Genomic DNA, 18,402 nt, shown 5'->3' on the forward strand with positions numbered 1-18,402 from the left:
TTATGTATGTTAGTTGTCATCATGGTCTGTCCTTGTCTGTGTCTTATGTATGTTAGCTGTCATAGTGGTCTGTCCAATGTCTGTGTCTTATGTATGTTAGTTGTCATAGTGGTCTGTCCCTGTCTATGTCTTATGTATGTTAGCTGTCATCGTGGTCTGTCCCTGTCTGTGTCTTATGTATGTTAACTGTCATCGTGGTCTGTCCCTGTCTGTGTCTTATGTATGTTAGTTGTCATCGTGGTCTGTCCCTGTCTGTGTCTTATGTATGTTAGTTGTCATCATGGTCTGTCCCTGTCTGTGTCTTATGTATGTTAGTTGTCACAGTGGTCTGTCCAATGTCTGTGTCTTATGTATGTTAGTTGTCATAGTGGTCTGTCCCTGTCTGTGTCTTATGTATGTTAGTTGTCATCGTGGTCTGACCCTGTCTGTGTCTTATGTATGTTAGTTGTCATCGTGGTCTGTCCGCTGTCTGTGTCTTATGTATGTTAGTTGTCATAGTGGTCTGTCCCCTGTCTGTGTCTTATGTATATTAGTTGTCACAGTGGTCTGTCCCTGTCTGTGTCTTATGCAGTGGTGGGCACAGATAACCAAAAAATTAACTTCGATAACACATAATCAGATAACTGAAAAGTTATCTTTGATAAAGTTAAAACGATAAACCACACAAAAATGTATCGGAAGTTACAGATAACTGACAAATTCCAGTATTGTCTCCGGTACACTTGCAACTACTAACAAGCTGATTTTGAGTTTTAACATCGCAATCGCTTCTGGAAGCATTAAAGGTGACAACAGACCCAAACAATGAGACAGCACTACTGTATTTGAGAATCCTGCCCCCTGCTGGAAGCTCCAGCTTACTACATGGCTTCCAGCACAGAAGCAAGCTGAGAGGAACCACAAAGCTCAACTTTTTGAACGTACAATGTGTGTGAGAACATAAATCGTGTGCTCTGAACTTTTACACCGTGTGGTTCTGTAGTACAGTTTGAGCTGGAACCGAGTACAGTGATTGAAAATATCAGCCCAGCTTCAGGGCAAATACTGCCATGAACACTACTGGCCAGTAGATGGCAGTAGAGAACTTTAAAATTTGCTGAAACAAAATTCCAGATAATTTGTGTTGCTACGTTTAAGATGTGTGTAATTTAATATATGCAAATACAATAACAACGTCTATAAACCCAGAGAATATATTCACAAGAGTTTTAGGCGCTAGAATTTAATGCTGTTGTCCGTGGAGCCTGATCAGAGTGTCTCAAATGCATTTCTCATGTTGTGAATGTACTGAGATTACTCTATCATACCCATAATGCACCTGGGCACAGCATGTCCACACTAAAACCTTAAAAATTAGCGCATTACTTTAAAACTAAAACATATATCTGATATTTTCACTTTATAAAACTTCAGATGTGACGTTAATTTAAATAACTTGTCCGAAATTAGTTTGGTTAAAATTTTAACCATAAGTTAAAAATGTATGCCTCTGGATGACTTGGGTGATATTGCCCGCATATCAGTATGGGGTTAAAAGAAATGAGGTTTTTTTGTGTGTGTGACCAGGTCTCCTTTGCTTGCATAGGATAGAGTGGTTTCTTCTAGAAACAGCTGTCTTTGGTTTGTAGAGGGTAGAACTACACATCTGCTACAAAACATATAATAGGTAGGTGCTCAACTGATTTTAAATTTTATAAGTGTTTGTAGCTGTTCAGCTTTGTTCACCACATTAACGGTCTAAAAATTATCGGACAAAAATTTATCAGAAGATAATTATTCTGAGTAGTTAGTTATCTGAAAAGATAATCCGAGAATGAAAACATTATCTTCGATAATTATCGGATTATGGGAACTGTGCCCACCACTGGTCTTATGTATGTTAGTTGTTATAGCGGTCTGTCCCTGTCTCTGTCTTATGTATGTTAATTGTCATAGCGGACTGTCTCCTGTCTGTGTCTTATGTATGTTAGGTGTCATAGTGGTCTGCCCCCTGTCTGTGTCTTATGTATGTTAGTTGTCATAGTGGTCTGCCCCCTGTCTGTGTCTTATGTATGTTAGTTGTCATAGTGGTCTGTCCCCTGTCTGTGTCTTATGTATGTTAGTTGTCATCGTGGTCTGCCTCCTGTCTGTGTCTTATGTATGTTAGTTGTCATAGTGGTCTGCTCCCTGTCTGTGTCTTATTTATGTTAGTTGTCATCGTGGTCTGCTCCATGTCTGTGTCTTATGTATGTTAGTTGTCATCGTGGTCTGCCCCCTGTCTGTGTCTTATGTATGTTAGTTGTCATAGTGGTCTGTCTCCTGTCTGTGTCTTATGTATGTTAGTTGTCATAGTGGTCTGCTCCCTGTCTGTGTCTTATGTATGTTAGTTGTCATAGTGGTCTGCCTCCTGTCTGTGTCTTATGTATGTTAGTTGTCATAGTGGTCTGCTCCCCGTCTGTGTCTTATGTATGTTAGTTGTCATAGTGGTCTGCTCCCCGTCTGTGTCTTATGTATGTTAGTTGTCATAGTGGTCTGCCTCCTGTCTGTGTCTTATGTATGTTAGTTGTCATAGTGGTCTGCCTCCTGTCTGTGTCTTATGTATGATAGTTGTCATAGTGGTCTGTCTCCTGTCTGTGTCTTATGTATGTTAGTTGTCATAGTAGTCTGCCTCCTGTCTGTGTCTTATGTATGTTAGTTGTCATAGTGGTCTGTCTCCAGTCTGTGTCTTATATATGTTAGTTGTCATAGTGGTCTGTCTCCAGTCTGTGTCTTATATATGTTAGTTGTCGTAGTGGTCTGCTCCCTGTCTGTGTCTTGTCTGTTGTGGTGTTTCCCGGGTTTGCACACTTTAGTCATTCTTGAGTTCCACTTTAGTTTGTAGTCTTTTGTGCCTTTGGTCATGGACTTGGTTACTTTGTGGTTCCCCCTTTTTTGTTGTTTAGTTATGGCATACGAGGTCTCTTAGATAATAAACCGACCCTTTTATTATTTTTTTTAACTATATGGATGGACATGCGATTACACCAATCATGCTTGAACCCTCGTGCGCATGCGTGAGTTTTTTCACGCGTGTCGGTGACGTCATTTCCCTGTGGGCAGGCCTTGAGTGAGATGTGGTCCCGCCCTCTCGGCTGAATTCCTTTGTTTCACACGCTGCTCGAGACGGCGCGCGTTGCTTTATCAAAATTTTTTCTGGACCTGTGAGGAATATCCGAGTGGACACTATTCGAGAAATTAAGCTGGTTTTCTGTGAAAAGTTTAACGGCTGATGAGAGATTATGGGGTGTTTCTGTCGGTGTAAGGACTTTCCAAGGAGCGGGACGTCCTGCAGCGCTTCCAGGCGCCGTCGTCGGCCTGTTTCGAGCTGAAAACATCCTAATTTAAGGCTTAATTCACCCAGGACATCGTGAGAGAACAGAGAAGATTCAGAAGAGGCCGGCATGAGGAATTTATGCGGACATTCCACTGTTTAAGGACATTTTTTTAATGAAAGACGTACGCGCAAATTCGCCGAGTCGTTTCCGTGACGACTCGGCAAATCTGTGTGCGCCGCGACAGGAAAAACACCTCCGTGTTGAAAACCATTTGTAGAATTCAGGCGGCTTTTAATGGCTTTCAACAAGTGAGTAACTGAGAAATTGTTTAACAGCTTGGGCATGTTCCAACTTGCCCGTTAAGATTTCCAACGGAGGTGTTTTTCCTGCCGCGACCCCCCGCGGTCGGGTCCAGCCCGACATGCGACTCTGCCCGCACGTTCTTTCATTACAAAATGACCGTTAACAATGGAATGTCCGAATAAACTCCTCATGCCGACTTCTTCTGAAGGTTCTCTGTTCTCTGACGACTTACTGCGTCAACAGAGCCTGAAATGTGGAAGTTTTCAACTTGAAACGGCGAGACGCTGCCGCCTCGAAGCGCAGATCGCCGTCAGGCGCCGTGGACCGTCCTTAAAGCGACACTACCAGACCAAAATCTCTCATCAGCCGTTAAAATTTTTACCGAAAACCAGCTGAATTTATTGAATGGTGTCCACTCAGTTGTGCCTTACAGTTTTGAAAAAATTTTTATCAAACAAAGCAACAGTCTCTGAGCCATTCCTAAACAACGAAAAAACGACGAGAGGGTGGACGACTCCTCACTCAAAGACTGCCCACAGGCGAATGACGTAACCGACAGGCGTGAAAAAACTCTCACATGCCCACGAGGGTTCAAGCATGTCTGATGTAATCACACGTGATTCAAATCCATATGGTTTTTGAAAAAAATAATAAGGTCGGATACTTTTCTAATAGACCTCGTATGTTTGTTTCTACTCACCCCCAGAGCTGATTGTGGTTATTGTCACGCTGTCTTTATCAGCTCCTGTGTGGGTTTGTAGGCGTGTTTCTGTCACCGGTTCTCCCTCACACCTATGTCACATCCCTAATCACTCCACTTTCATTCGTCTGCTCGTCTGTGCCACAATTTAATCCTGCACATTGGTTGGCCTGTACTTAAATTCCGGCTAAAATAAATCCCTAACAGGGTAGAGTTTTTCAAAAATATAATGCTCCCAGAAGCATTTAAAACTTGCATTTAAAATATAGAGAGCACAATGTGTAAAACTTTATATGCAAAAAAAAAAAAAAAAAGTAAGGCTCTCTCTCTGTATTTTACACAGCATGTTGAGGTTTTAATATTACTTCACTTCACTGCAGAGGAAACAGCATGTATTTTGTCCCAAATCTCCCTTCAGCAAATCTTTCAGCTGCTCATTCAACAGGCTTTCGGCTAACCCTCGTGGATGTGGTCAGATAGAAATCAGGTGAATCTTATTCTTATAGAAATCTTATTTCCATCGTGGTCCATTTAAAAAAAAATCTAATGACAAAATATAAGTAGTAGTAGTAGCAGTAATAATAATAATAGTGTGTATATGATAACAACAACCTAAACAATTTATGAATACATTAAGAAGTAAATTAAAATTTAAAAATTACATAAACAGGAAATCAAAGGGCTGAGTTCCTCTTCTAAAAATTGTTGAGGTCTGAGGTTGTAAAAGCATTCTGAACTCACATGCCAACTCATTATACAAACTTTGCATAATTTATTACCACCCTTGAAAAATGTACCTACTTTATAAACACTATCCAATCTAGAGCCCCACAGGCAACACGCAACAAATATGTGTGTGTGTACAGTATATATATACACCGTATATGCACACAGGCAGTGTTTCAAAATAATGGATTTAAAGGCCGTCACTCGTAAACAAGACCCCAAGATACTTAAACTCCTCCACTTGAGGCAAGGACACTCCACCGACCTGAAGAGGGCAAAGCACCTTTTTCCGATCGAGAACCATGGCCTCGGATTTGGAGGTGCTGATTCTCATCCCGGACGCTTCACACTCGGCTGCAAACCGCCCCAGTGCACGCTGAAGGTCCTGATTTGACGAAGCCAACAGAACCACATCGTCCGCAAACAGCAGAGACGAGATTCTGTGGTTCCTAAACCAGACCCCCTCTACACCCTGGCTGCGCCTAGAAATTCTGTCCATAAAAATAATGAACAGAACCGGTGACAAAGGGCAGCCCTGGCAGAGGCCAACGTGCACTGGAAACAGGTTTGACTTACTACCGGCAATGCGAACCAAGCTCCTGCTGCGGTCGTACAGGGACCGGATAGCCCTTAGCAAAGGACCCCGGACCCTGTACTCCCGGAGCACTCCCCACAGGGTGCCCCGAGGGACACGGTCGAACGCCTTCTCCAGATCCACAAAACACATGTGGACTGGTTGGGCAAACTCCCATGAACCCTCGAGCACCCGATGGAGCGTGTAGAGCTGGTCCAGTGTGCCACGACCAGGACGAAAACCACACTGCTCCTCCTGAATCCGAGGTTCGACCATTGGTTGAATTCTCCTCTCCAGTACTCTGGAATAGACCTTACCGGGGAGGCTGAGGAGTGTGATCCCCCTATAGTTGGAACACACCCTCCGGACGGAGCGTGGGACGGATGGAGCGTGAGATCGATAGACGGATCGGTGCAGCATCTGCAGTGATGCGGTCGCTGTATCGGACCGTCGTGGTGAAGAGAGAGCTGAGTAGGGGGGCAAAGCTCTCGATTTACCGATCGATCTACGTTCCGATCCTCACCTATGGTCATGAGATTTGGCTCGTGACCGAAAGAACGAGATCGCGAGTACAAGCGGCCGAGATGAGTTTCCTCCGCAGGGTGGCTGGGCGCTCCCTTAGAGATAGGGTGAGGAGCTCGGTCACTCGGGAGGAGCTCGGAGTCGAGCCGCTGCTCCTCCACGTCAAAAGGAGTCAGTTGAGGTGGCTCGGGCATCTTTTCCGGATGCCCCCTGGACGCCTCGCTGGAGAGGTGTTCCGGGCACGTCCCACTGGGAGGAGGCCCCGGGGAAGACCCAGGACACGCTGGAAGGACTACATCTCTCGGCTGGCTTGGGAACGCCTCGGGGTTCCCCCGGAGGAGCTGGGGGAGGTGTGTGTGGATCGGGAGGTCTGGGCGGCTTTGCTTGAGCTGCTGCCCCCGCAACCCGACACCGGATAAAGCGGAAGAAAATGGATGGATGGATGGATGGATTTAAAGGCAGCTACCATATGCTTAATGTCTCCATTCAGGGACAAACACTTTTCCGTGAGTGTTCGCCTAATTTATCACCTGCAACAGAACATTTTAATCACTGCTGCAGCAGATGGTTCAGTGTAAAACAACAGCTAACTGAATTACTCCTTTATTACATTATGATAAACAAATTTTTAAACACATCTAAATTAAAGCGCATTATCCAAATTATGGAACACAGTTCCAGACTTGCAGTGTTATTACATCCCCATGTGCTGGCATGTGTGTTTTGTTTTGTTATATCCATTCCAATGTGACGGCCTTATGTGGAAAAAATCCAGACCTCTGATATGATTCAGACCCAACTTGGTGGGATGCTAAGAGTCAACCAAGAACAGTGATTTCCATCCATCCAATTACTCCAATTAAGGGCCACAGGGGCTCTGGACACTTCTTTTATGTGGTGTTTGAACAAGCCGTAGTGACTACCACAAATAATGTGCATCAGTGTGCATGAATGTTTTCAGTAGGTGTGTTGTGGTCTGTCCCTGTCTGTGTCTTATGTATGTTAGTTGTCATCGTGGTCTGTCTCTGTCTGTGTCTTATGTATGTTAGTTGTCATAGTGGTCTGTTCCCTGTCTGTGTCTTATGTATGTTAATTGTCATCATGGTCTGTCCCTGTCTGTGTCTTATGTATGTTAGTTGTCACAGTGGTCTGTCCAATGTCTGTGTCTTATGTATGTTAGTTGTCATAGTGGTCTGTCCCTGTCTATGTCTTATGTATGTTAGTTGTCATCGTGGTCCGTCCCTGTCTGTGTCTTATGTATGTTAGTTGTCATCGTGGTCTGTCTCTGTCTGTGTCTTATGTATGTTAGTTGTCATCGTGGTCTGTCCCTGTCTGTATCTTATGTATGTTAGTTGTCATCGTGGTCTGTCCCTGTCTGTGTCTTATGTATGTTAGCTGTCATAGTGGTCTGTCCCTGTCTATGTCTTATGTATGTTAGCTGTCATTGTGGTCTGTCCCTGTCTATGTCTTATGTATGTTAGCTGTCATCGTGGTCTGTCCCTGTCTTTGTCTTATGTATGTTAGTTGTCACAGTGGTCTGTCCCTGTCTGTGTCTTATGTATGTTAGTTGTCATTGTGGTCTGTCCAATGTCTGTGTCTTATGTATGTTAGTTGTCATAGTGGACTGTTCCCTGTCTGTGTCTTATGTATGTTAGTTGTCATCATGGTCTGTCCCTGTCTGTGTCTTATGTATGTTAGCTGTCATAGTGGTCTGTCCAATGTCTGTGTCTTATGTATGTTAGTTGTCATAGTGGTCTGTCCCTGTCTATGTCTTATGTATGTTAGCTGTCATCGTGGTCTGTCCCTGTCTGTGTCTTATGTATGTTAACTGTCATCGTGGTCTGTCCCTGTCTGTGTCTTATGTATGTTAGTTGTCATCGTGGTCTGTCCCTGTCTGTGTCTTATGTATGTTAGTTGTCATCGTGGTCTGTCCCTGTCTGTGTCTTATGTATGTTAGTTGTCACAGTGGTCTGTCCAATGTCTGTGTCTTATGTATGTTAGTTGTCATAGTGGTCTGTCCCTGTCTGTGTCTTATGTATGTTAGTTGTCATCGTGGTCTGACCCTGTCTGTGTCTTATGTATGTTAGTTGTCATCGTGGTCTGTCCGCTGTCTGTGTCTTATGTATGTTAGTTGTCATAGTGGTCTGTCCCCTGTCTGTGTCTTATGTATATTAGTTGTCACAGTGGTCTGTCCCTGTCTGTGTCTTATGCAGTGGTGGGCACAGATAACCAAAAAATTAACTTCGATAACACATAATCAGATAACTGAAAAGTTATCTTTGATAAAGTTAAAACGATAAACCACACAAAAATGTATCGGAAGTTACAGATAACTGACAAATTCCAGTATTGTCTCCGGTACACTTGCAACTACTAACAAGCTGATTTTGAGTTTTAACATCGCAATCGCTTCTGGAAGCATTAAAGGTGACAACAGACCCAAACAATGAGACAGCACTACTGTATTTGAGTATCCTGCCCCCTGCTGGAAGCTCCAGCTTACTACATGGCTTCCAGCACAGAAGCAAGCTGAGAGGAACCACAAAGCTCAACTTTTTGAACGTACAATGTGTGTGAGAACATAAATCGTGTGCTCTGAACTTTTACACCGTGTGGTTCTGTAGTACAGTTTGAGCTGGAACTGAGTACAGTGATTGAAAATATCAGCCCAGCTTCAGGGCAAATACTGCCATGAACACTACTGGCCAGTAGATGGCAGTAGAGAACTTTAAAATTTGCCCAAACAAAATTCCAGATAATTTGTGTTGCTACGTTTAAGATGTGTGTAATTTAATATATGCAAACACAATAACAACGTCTATAAACCCAGAGAATATATTCACAAGAGTTTTAGGCGCTAGAATTTAATGCTGTTATCCGTGGAGCCTGATCAGAGTGTCTCAAATGCATTTCTCATGTTGTGAATGTACTGAGATTACTCTATCATACTCATAATGCACCTGGGCACAGCATGTCCACACTAAAACCTTAAAAATTAGCGCATTACTTTAAAACTAAAACATATATCTGATATTTTTTCACTTTATAAAACTTCAGATGTGACGTTAATTTAAATAACTTGTCCGAAATTAGTTTGGTTAAAATTTTAACCATAAGTTAAAAATGTATGCCTCTGGATGACTTGGGTGATATTGCCCGCATATCAGTATGGGGTTAAAAGAAATGAGGTTTTTTGTGTGTGTGACCAGGTCTCCTTTGCTTGCATAGGATAGAGTGGTTTCTTCTAGAAACAGCTGTCTTTGGTTTGTAGAGGGTAGAACTACACATCTGCTACAAAACATATAATAGGTAGGTGCTCAACTGATTTTAAATTGTGTTTGTAGCTGTTCAGCTTTGTTCACCACATTAACGGTCTAAAAATTATCGGACAAAAATTTATCAGAAGATAATTATTCTGAGTAGTTAGTTATCTGAAAAGATAATCCGAGAATGAAAACATTATCTTCGATAATTATCGGATTATGGGAACTGTGCCCACCACTGGTCTTATGTATGTTAGTTGTTATAGCGGTCTGTCCCTGTCTCTGTCTTATGTATGTTAATTGTCATAGCGGACTGTCTCCTGTCTGTGTCTTATGTATGTTAGTTGTCATAGTGGTCTGCCCCCTGTCTGTGTCTTATGTATGTTAGTTGTCATAGTGGTCTGCCCCCTGTCTGTGTCTTATGTATGTTAGTTGTCATAGTGGTCTGTCCCCTGTCTGTGTCTTATGTATGTTAGTTGTCATCGTGGTCTGCCCCCTGTCTGTGTCTTATGTATGTTAGTTGTCATAGTGGTCTGCTCCCTGTCTGTGTCTTATTTATGTTAGTTGTCATCGTGGTCTGCTCCATGTCTGTGTCTTATGTATGTTAGTTGTCATCGTGGTCTGCCCCCTGTCTGTGTCTTATGTATGTTAGTTGTCATAGTGGTCTGTCTCCTGTCTGTGTCTTATGTATGTTAGTTGTCATAGTGGTCTGCTCCCTGTCTGTGTCTTATGTATGTTAGTTGTCATAGTGGTCTGCCTCCTGTCTGTGTCTTATGTATGTTAGTTGTCATAGTGGTCTGCTCCCTGTCTGTGTCTTATGTATGTTAGTTGTCATAGTGGTCTGCCTCCTGTCTGTGTCTTATGTATGTTAGTTGTCATAGTGGTCTGCCTCCTGTCTGTGTCTTATGTATGATAGTTGTCATAGTGGTCTGTCTCCTGTCTGTGTCTTATGTATGTTAGTTGTCATAGTAGTCTGCCTCCTGTCTGTGTCTTATGTATGTTAATTGTCATAGTGGTCTGTCTCCAGTCTGTGTCTTATATATGTTAGTTGTCATAGTGGTCTGTCTCCAGTCTGTGTCTTATATATGTTAGTTGTCATAGTGGTCTGCTCCCTGTCTGTGTCTTGTCTGTTGTGGTGTTTCCCGGGTTTGCACACTTTAGTCATTCTTGAGTTCCACTTTAGTTTGTAGTCTTTTGTGCCTTTGGTCATGGACTTGGTTACTTTGTGGTTCCCCCTTTTTTGTTGTTTAGTTATGGCATACGAGGTCTCTTAGATAATAAACCGACCCTTTTATTTTTTTTTTTAACTATATGGATTTGAATGACATGCGATTACACCAATCATGCTTGAACCCTCGTGCGCATGCGTGAGTTTTTTCACGCGTGTCGGTGACGTCATTTCCCTGTGGGCAGGCCTTGAGTGAGATGTGGTCCCGCCCTCTCGGCTGAATTCCTTTGTTTCACACGCTGCTCGAGACGGCGCGCATTGCTTTATCAAAATTTTTTCTGGACCTGTGAGGAATATCCGAGTGGACACTATTCGAGAAATTAAGCTGGTTTTCTGTGAAAAGTTTAACGGCTGATGAGAGATTATGGGGTGTTTCTGTCGGTGTAAGGACTTCCCACGGAGCGGGACGTCCTGCAGCGCTTCCAGGCGCCGTCGTCGGCCTGTTTCGAGCTGAAAACATCCTAATTTAAGGCTTAATTCACCCAGGACGTCGTGAGAGAACAGAGAAGATTCAGAAGAGGCCGGCATGAGGAATTTATGCGGACATTCCACTGTTTAAGGACATTTTTTTAATGAAAGACGTACGCGCAAATTCGCCGAGTCGTTTCCGTGACGACTCGGCAAATCTGTGTGCGCCGCGACAGGAAAAACACCTCCGTGTTGAAAACCATTTGTAGAATTCAGGCGGCTTTTAACGGCTTTCAACAAGTGAGTAACTGAGAAATTGTTTAACAGCTTGGGCATGTTCCAACTTCCAACCAATGTTCGCATGTCGAGTCCAGCCCGACATGCGACTCTGCCCGCACGTTCTTTCATTACAAAATGACCGTTAACAATGGAATGTCCGAATAAACTCCTCATGCCGACTTCTTCTGAAGGTTCTCTGTTCTCTGACGACTTACTGCGTCAACAGAGCCTGAAATGTGGAAGTTTTCAACTTGAAACGGCGAGACGCTGCCGCCTCGAAGCGCAGATCGCCGTCAGGCGCCGTGGACCGTCCTTAAAGCGACACTACCAGACCAAAATCTCTCATCAGCCATTAAAATTTTTACCGAAAACCAGCTGAATTTATTGAATGGTGTCCACTCAGTTGTGCCTTACAGTTTTGAAAAAAATTTTATCAAACAAAGCAACAGTCTCTGAGCCATTCCTAAACAATGAAAAAACGACGAGAGGGTGGACGACTCCTCACTCAAAGACTGCCCACAGGCGAATGACGTAACCGACAGGCGTGAAAAAACTCTCGCATGCCCACGAGGGTTCAAGCATGTCTGATGTAATCACACGTGATTCAAATCCATATGGTTTTTGAAAAAAATAATAAGGTCGGATACTTTTCTAATAGACCTCGTATGTTTGTTTCTACTCACCCCCAGAGCTGATTGTGGTTATTGTCACGCTGTCTTTATCAGCTCCTGTGTGGGTTTGTAGGCGTGTTTCTGTCACCGGTTCTCCCTCACACCTATGTCACATCCCTAATCACTCCACTTTCATTTGTCTGCTCGTCTGTGCCACAATTTAATCCTGCACATTGGTTGGCCTGTACTTAAATTCCGGCTAAAATAAATCCCTAACAGGGTAGAGTTTTTCAAAAATATAATGCTCCCAGAAGCATTTAAAACTTGCATTTAAAATATAGAGAGCACAATGTGTAAAACTTTATATGCAAAAAAAAAAAGAAAAAAAAAGTAAGGCTCTCTCTCTGTATTTTACACAGCATGTTGAGGTTTTAATATTACTTCACTTCACTGCAGAGGAAACAGCATGTATTTTGTCCCAAATCTCCCTTCAGCAAATCTTTCAGCTGCTCATTCAACAGGCTTTCGGCTAACCCTCGTGGATGTGGTCAGATAGAAATCAGGTGAATCTTATTCTTATAGAAATCTTATTTCCATCGTGGTCCATTTAAAAAAAAATCTAATGACAAAATATAAGTAGTAGTAGTAGCAGTAATAATAATAATAGTGTGTATATGATAACAACAACCTAAACAATTTATGAATACATTAAGAAGTAAATTAAAATTTAAAAATTACATAAACAGGAAATCAAAGGGCTGAGTTCCTCTTCTAAAAATTGTTGAGGTCTGAGGTTGTAAAAGCATTCTGAACTCACATGCCAACTCATTATACAAACTTTGCATAATTTATTACCACCCTTGAAAAATGTACCTACTTTATAAACACTATCCAATCTAGAGCCCCACAGGCAACACGCAACAAATATGTGTGTGTGTACAGTATATATATACACCGTATATGCACACAGGCAGTGTTTCAAAATAATGGATTTAAAGGCCGTCACTCGTAAACAAGACCCCAAGATACTTAAACTCCTCCACTTGAGGCAAGGACACTCCACCGACCTGAAGAGGGCAAAGCACCTTTTTCCGATCGAGAACCATGGCCTCGGATTTGGAGGTGCTGATTCTCATCCCGGACGCTTCACACTCGGCTGCAAACCGCCCCAGTGCACGCTGAAGGTCCTGATTTGACGAAGCCAACAGAACCACATCGTCCGCAAACAGCAGAGACGAGATTCTGTGGTTCCTAAACCAGACCCCCTCTACACCCTGGCTGCGCCTAGAAATTCTGTCCATAAAAATAATGAACACAACCGGTGACAAAGGGCAGCCCTGGCAGAGGCCAACGTGCACTGGAAACAGGTTTGACTTACTACCGGCAATGCGAACCAAGCTCCTGCTGCGGTCGTACAGGGACCGGATAGCCCTTAGCAAAGGACCCCGGACCCCGTACTCCCGGAGCACTCCCCACAGGGCGCCCCGAGGGACACAGTTGAACGCCTTCTCCAGATCCACAAAACACATGTGGACTGGTTGGGCAAACTCCCATGAACCCTCGAGCACCCGATGGAGCGTGTAGAGCTGGTCCAGTGTGCCACGACCAGGACGAAAACCACACTGCTCCTCCTGAATCCGAGGTTCGACCATTGGTTGAATTCTCCTCTCCAGTACTCTGGAATAGACCTTACCGGGGAGGCTGAGGAGTGTGATCCCCCTATAGTTGGAACACACCCTCCGGACGGAGCGTGGGACGGATGGAGCGTGAGATCGATAGACGGATCGGTGCAGCATCTGCAGTGATGCGGTCGCTGTATCGGACCATCGTGGTGAAGAGAGAGCTGAGTAGGGGGGCAAAGCTCTCGATTTACCGATCGATCTATGTTCCGATCCTCACCTATGGTCATGAGATTTGGCTCGTGACCGAAAGAACGAGATCGCGAGTACAAGCGGCCGAGATGAGTTTCCTCCGCAGGGTGGCTGGGCGCTCCCTTAGAGATAGGGTGAGGAGCTCGGTCACTCGGGAGGAGCTCGGAGTCGAGCCGCTGCTCCTCCACGTCAAAAGGAGTCAGGTGGCTCGGGCATCTTTTCCGGATGCCCCCTGGACGCCTCGCTGGAGAGGTGTTCCGGGCACGTCCCACTGGGAGGAGGCCCCGGGGAAGACCCAGGACACGCTGGAGGGACTACATCTCTCGGCTGGCTTGGGAACGCCTCGGGGTTCCCCCGGAGGAGCTGGGGGAGGTGTGTGTGGATCGGGAGGTCTGGGCGGCTTTGCTTGAGCTGCTGCCCCCGCAACCCGACACCGGATAAAGCGGAAGAAAATGGATGGATGGATGGATGGATGGATGGATGGATGGATTTAAAGGCAGCTACCATATGCTTAATGTCTCCATTCAGGGACAAACACTTTTCCGTGAGTGTTCGCCTAATTTATCACCTGCAACAGAACATTTTAATCACAGCTGCAGCAGATGGTTCAGTGTAAAACAACAGCTAACTGAATTACTCCTTTATTACATTATGATAAACAAATTTTTAAACACATCTAAATTAAAGCGCATTATCCAAATTATGGAGCACAGTTCCAGACTTGCAGTGTTATTACATCCCCATGTGCTGGCATGTGTGTTTTGTTTTGTTATATCCATTCCAATGTGACGGCCTTATGTGGAAAAAATCCAGACCTCTGATATGATTCGGACCCAACTTGGTGGGATGCTAAGAGTCAACCAAGAACAGTGATTTCCATCCATCCAATTACTCCAATTAAGGGCCACAGGGGCTCTGGAGCCTGTCCCAGCAGACATAGGGCATGAGGCAGGGCCAGTCTAAGATGCAGGGAGGCGACCCTCTCGTCTACTGGGGTAAACTCCAACTCACCCCCTGGGCAATTCTAGAGAAGAATAAGGTCTAACCCTTATCAAATCAAATCAAATCAAATCAATTTAATTTATATAGTGCCAAATCACAACAAACAGTTGCCCCAAGGCGCTTCATATTGCAAGGCAAAAGCCATACAATAATCACAGAAAAACCCCAACGGTCAAAACGACCCCCTATGAGCAAGCACTTGGCGACAGTGGGAAGGAAAAACTCCCTTTTAACAGGAAGAAACCTCCAGCAGAACCAGGCTCAGGGAGGGGCAGTCTTCTGCTGGGACTGGTTGGGGCTGAGGGAGAGAACCAGGAAAAAGACATGCTGTGGAGGGGAGCAGAGATCAATAACTAATGATTAAATGCAGAGTGGTGCATACAGAGCAAAAAGAGGTGAATAAAAAGAAACAGTGCATCATGGGAACCCCCCAGCAGTCTAAGTCTATAGCAGCATAACTAAGGGAGTGGTTCCGGGGTTCCGAGTCTGTGCTTGGAGGCGAGGCCCACCAGATCTAACTGGTATCGCTCCACCTCCCGCACAAGCTCCGGCTCCTTCCCCCACAGCGAGGTGATGTTCCACACTCCCAGAGCTAGCCCCTGCCGCCCGGGTCTGGTCCGTCGAGACTTTCACTGCCACTCAAAGGACAGCACACCCAACACCAGCAGTTCCCCCTGCGGGTGGTGAGCCCCCTGGCTGGAGATGGAAGGACCACGTTGCCTTTTTGGGCTGTACCTGACTGGGCTCTGTGGCAAGCCCAGTCACCAGGCGCTCGCTGATGGGCCATACATCCAGGCCTGGCTGCAGATGAGGGGCTCAGGCTTCCTCCGGGCTAGGTCACATTTCCCCTACCTCGTTCTGTCATGGTGTCTTGTGAACCATTCTTAGTCTGGCCTCTCGCCTGAGACCAATTTGCCATGGGAGAGCCTACCAGGAGCACAAAGGCTCCAGACAACACAGCTCTCAGGTTCATAGCAGCACACAAACCTCTCCACCACGATAAGGTGATGGTTCCCAGAGAGGAATTTAAAGTTTATTAAATAATAAATAAATAAATAATGGTTAAAAAGTTGAAGTCATAATCCCAGTGATTACAATATGTAGTGAGGACATTTAGAAGGGTTATTTCCAGGAGCTGTTTAAAGATACACCTGTAAGAATTATCAAACAAATTATTATTATCATTATTATTATCAATAAAATTCAGGCAGTACTGTGGATTAGTGGTTAGCACTGTTGCCTCGCAGCAAAAAGGTCTTGGGACTGATTCCCACCTGTGGTCTTTCTCTGTGGAGTTTGCATGTTCTCCTAGTGTTTGCGTGGGTTCCCTGCGAGTGCTCCAGTTTCCTCCAACGTCCAAAAACATGCAGGTTAGGTGAATTGAAAACTTTAAATTGTCCGTAAGTGTGTGTGAATGTGTTTGTCTATATGTGGTACTGCAACAGACTGCCGTCCTGTCCAGGTCGCACCCCGCCTCACGCCCAATGACTGCTGGGATAGGCTCCAGTGACCCTTAACTGGAGTAAGCGGGTATAGAAGATGGATGGATCAATACAAATTCATAAATTATCTTTCTGCTAGAAACATCACCTTTAAAATGAAGTGTCCTCAAATGGTCAAACTCACTGAGAATATCTCTTTCATGGAACTAGTTCAAGACATACAGTAACTCTGGTTACTATGAATCATTAATGATGAAGTCATATATCACCTTTCTATTTACCATATGGCCTTTAATTCAGTGTCCTTGAAAGTTTCAATCTAAGGGCAGAACTGTTTTAGTCAAACAGTTTGGAACCAATATGGATTACACACAGTGGAAATAGTCTGTGTTAATCAAAGATAAAATTCAGTTTTTGATAGAACTGATTAAATATCACAATGATATCACTGAATTATAAAGAAATAATATGCATGAATCAATGTCAAAAATGTACAGCACAGGTGTTGCATTTACCCCTGCAAACCTGTGCTAACTAATATAATATTTGCAAGCATAAAACCATTTCACTTTTGAAGCGTGCACACACGACTTACCGGTCCATTTTGCTCAGAAAGGCTGATCAGTGATGAAGATTAGCAGGTAAATGTCCACAAACCAGCTGCTTGTCTTCTTTCCTAACTGCAAAAAAGAGGATAAAGTGAAGAAATGCAAATTAAAAATAAAATTACCACAAGAAAATTGGACAATAATCATTCTGGGCTTTTATTTTTTGTTAGTTTTTATATAGAACCATACAAGTTGAATTGTGCATAATATTAGTTTCATAACAATCATTCGGGCCTTTTTTCCACAGAAAACAATTAGTTGTTTTATAGGTCGGATTACTTTTCTTGAGTCAAATTAATAACACTACTGCATTTCTGATCCACTTTTAAATGACTGTGATTTTGACAAGGGTTTGCATTTAATTTAAAATTCAGTCATTTATTTTTATACATAAAAAAAACCAAACTGAAAAATGTTTATTTACAATGCATTCTGTTGACACCTTTTTCCATATACCTTTCAATGTAAGCAACAATTAAAACAATCAGCAACTACTCAGAAAATAAGTTTTAGTTCGTTTATTTTCGTTTATTTGCTTATTTGTTGGTTTATTGTTTCTTATGACACCTTTCAGTTGTGGCTGCTCTGAAGCACTTTATAAATAAAGCTGAAGTTGATGTAAGTGCATAATTACATTTACACAAAAGAAATGCAGCAGTAATACAAATAAAACACAAACAATGAGACAAGAAAACATAATAAAATGATGGTATCTTGAAGTGTGTAACCTGCAAAACCTCAACCGAGGGAAAATGGATAAAGAGGCAAAAATTAGAAACAAACAATTGCACCATCTAGTGGCTGAGAGTGGTCAAAACAAGCTATAGCTTCCTAAAATGGCTTTATATGAATAAAAGCGCTTTCAAATTATGCACGCATATATATTTATAATAATTAGATTATAACGCCTGTAAAAGAAACTAAAGACAAAACATACAAAGCATAAAATAACACAACACTGCTATGTTGTCTCTAAGTATAGTATTTAATAACAACTTTATTCAATACGACCTCGTGGCGCAACGGTAGCGCGTCTGACTCCAGATCAGAAGGTTGCGTGTTCAAATCACGTCGGGGTCAGCTCTTTTCGAAAAATATGTAAGAGGTTCGGAAATTTAATATTTAGATTGACGGACTTTGTAATCCACTTCAGAACACAGCATACCATTAAATGAGGACAGAAGAAACAGTGAGTTCACTGAAGAATGCCTTGCTCAAACTGGGATATTTTAGACAAAAGTTGATGTTGATTGCGCATGAGTAGTTTTTAAGCATTCACATCATTACATGATAAAAACTGTCCATTAAAACAATACTGTAAAAAACAAAAATACACTGATGAATCAGAAAGGGATTGCAAAATGCCTGTAAAAATAAAAACACGCTCCACAGAGAATTCATAAAGCAAAGAACTGAGGCTGAGTGAACACAAATATAAAAAATAGAAAAATAAGTTAACTAAGAGTGAAGCGGCGCAAAGCACCGTGAAACGGTGCGCAGCGGAGTGAACCTCGCTCTATGGTACAGGGAGTCCCAAACATGAAGTGCCAAATTTTTGAGTCCACAGTGAAA

The 18,402-nt window shown here is 43.3% G+C and overlaps 1 protein-coding gene and 1 non-coding gene across 2 annotated transcripts in view; one reads left to right on the forward strand and one right to left on the reverse strand.

The window, feature by feature from the left end:
- The window catches only part of trim3b (tripartite motif containing 3b), a 143,758-nt gene extending 126,830 nt beyond the window's left edge, over window positions 1-16,928 (reverse strand). Inside the window, exon 1 of the mRNA XM_034178290.1 lies at window positions 16,818-16,928. The gene's annotated coding sequence lies outside the window, so the exon portion shown is untranslated. The remainder of the gene's footprint in view (window positions 1-16,817) is intronic.
- Window positions 16,929-17,838: 910 nt separating this feature from the next.
- On the forward strand, window positions 17,839-17,910 carry trnaw-cca. The gene has a single exon. It is a non-coding gene; the product is annotated as a tRNA-Trp (tRNA).
- The last annotated feature ends 492 nt before the right edge of the window (window positions 17,911-18,402 follow it).

The sequence above is a fragment of the Thalassophryne amazonica genome, chromosome 9 (genome assembly GCF_902500255.1).
Source record: "Thalassophryne amazonica chromosome 9, fThaAma1.1, whole genome shotgun sequence".
Classification (NCBI taxonomy): domain Eukaryota; kingdom Metazoa; phylum Chordata; class Actinopteri; order Batrachoidiformes; family Batrachoididae; genus Thalassophryne; species Thalassophryne amazonica.